We start from the raw sequence: 2450 nt of genomic DNA, 5'->3' as shown, positions 1-2450 counted from the left end.
AGTTCACCAAGCACACAGGAAGCTCCTTTATTTGCCACAAATAACAGAGAATGCATTCTGACCCCGAACATAGGTGCCAGAGATCCGTTCTCTGGACTAGAGCAGCTGTGGCCCTGCCTTCCCAGAGGCAGGCATCTGGAATTACTCCCAGCTTTTCTGACATCCTTGATCTCTGTCTATGGAGAAGGGATGAGTGTGGGTGGTAATTTGTGGTAGGAAATCCGCGTCAATAGTCATCCTTACCTTGTGTGATGGGCTGAAAGACCGCTTACAGGCTGATTTGCCAAAAACGCTGGCCCTGTTAGGGCCTTCTGAAAGTGCTCTGGGGCCTGGTAAGAACAGTAATGGAAAAGTTGCTGCTTTGTCCCTAATAGCACCTCCTTCTCAGGCCCTTTTCACTATGCCCACAGATCCACTGTTTACCATCATCTCTTTGCTTTTGCCTGCAAGAACAGGAGCCTCAAAGCCCTTTCTCTTTCCCTGATTTATCTTTGTCTAGGGAAGAAGTGTGCTGCTTAAGATGGGAAATGAGTTTGGTAGGACATGGCTTCTAGGGCTCTCAAGCAGGTTCCAAAAAGGAAGCAGCCAGAGAAAACTAAGCATTGCGCTGGAACAGCCACCTGGCGTGGGACTGAAGTAGAGACATGTAAAGGAAACACTCGATGATTTGCAGGGCATACAATTCTTTCGCGGGTGCTTTAAATCAGACAGCATGCACTATGGCTACCTCTGATGTGAGCCACAGTGAAGGGCAGGTTCGCCTCTCTTTTTGACTTCAGCATAACCTCTGTCTTATCTTATAAAAAAAAATGACGACAACAAAAACCAGTCCAAATTGAAGAAGCCAATGCTCAGAAAGAACATCTCTGCTCTTGGTGCCTAAGTATCCCCACACCTTCCTTTCTTATACTTGCCACTATTTGCTACCCCTGCTCTAATGGGAGAGCGGCCTGCAGTCAAGGCCTCCATTCCTAACATCACTCTCCTAACTTCCCCCCATATTAAGATATCAGGGAGAAAATTCCATGGAAGCTGACTTTGGAGACTGGACTTTTGGGGTCCTCTCAGCCCAGGTTGGTGTCATAGTTCCAATGTTTGGGAACCAATGCTGTTGATGACTAAAATCAATCATCTTTTCTCACGGTGTGGTCCCTCGCCCACTGTGGCCTATCGTGGATGGAGGAGTTCACATTGGCTCCACACCGCCAGTCTCTCTGTTTCCTAGGCCTCCTCCTTTTCTTCCTCCCTTTACCAGTAGCTCCTGGGAGTTGAAAGACTGTCCTAGCTATGGTAACAGCTTTGGGGGCGTGTGACCTGTATGTTCACATAGAGCCGAGTGCTTAGAAGACCCCTGTGCCTACTTTCATTCTCTTACATTTCTTAGGCATTCGTGAGTACTAGGTCTCATATTTTCATTTTTCCAGACCCCTCAAATTCTGGAGCTAGTGCTATGCTGTTGCTGGGGCATGAAGTCAAGTGGGAAACTGTACCCACCACAGCCCCAGCCAAACTAATCCACATTTTGGGTTTGCAATTCATGATCCCTTATCCATCACCCTTTCTGCCTTTGCAGCACACCAAGCATCCTATCTAAAAGCCACTTTCTGGGGAGATCTTAGCTTAAGCCTTGGCTCCACCTCTTTCCAGCTTTCTGTGAGCACCTTCAGGTCAGTTGGTGACTTTTCTGTCACCAAGAAGGATGTGCCAATTCTACAACCAGAGTCCTGTGATCTCCTTGAAAGGTTCTCCTCCGGCAGGCATGGGGAAGAACTCTGAGCAAGAGGACTTGTGACGGAAGTGGAATTCGATTCTCTAGAGTTTGTGGGCTTGGCATTGGAGTGAGTGTCCCAGCCAGGCTTCTGTGCCATGAAGGCTGATGAGAACCAGCCCTTCCCTGAAATTCTCCTGACCCCGGAAGGAAGACTCCGAGGCAGGACACATCTCAGCACTGAAGTTATTAGGAAGACTGAGGTGTCTATCTGCAGCCTTTTCTGTTTTCCTGCCTGCCTGCCTGCCTCCCTCCCTCCCTCCCTTTCTGTCTGTCCTCTCTGCTCCTCCTTTTTCCTCCTTCTGTCCTCCTCTTCTTGCCACTATCATTTATTTCCTAGTTGTTTTTGTCCTATTATTCGATAAGTCTGTGAAGCTGACCTGACTTCTAGAGTACCGGCTTGTAGGTCAGGATTACCGGAGGACCAGTCGAATGCCCCCAGGAGAGCAACGCACTTTGCCTGCTCAGGTGGCCTGTGTGGGCTACATTAGCTCATATGGGCTATGTTTGGTGTTCTGATGCTACCACCCAGAGCCCCAAATTCTCTAGGGTGGTGGGACCTCTGTTTGTTTTTTTTTTTAAAGAGATATTCCCTGTATTATTTCTCCCAGAATATTCTCCATACCCCATCTTAGTGCTAAAGGAAGAAGGCATTTGGGGAGACTGACGTCTTGGCCCGGAT

Source organism: Microtus ochrogaster, chromosome X, assembly GCF_000317375.1.
Source record: "Microtus ochrogaster isolate Prairie Vole_2 chromosome X, MicOch1.0, whole genome shotgun sequence".
Lineage (NCBI taxonomy): Eukaryota > Metazoa > Chordata > Mammalia > Rodentia > Cricetidae > Microtus > Microtus ochrogaster.
The sequence above is the reverse complement of the archived record's forward strand: the minus strand, read 5'-3'. Positions refer to the sequence as shown.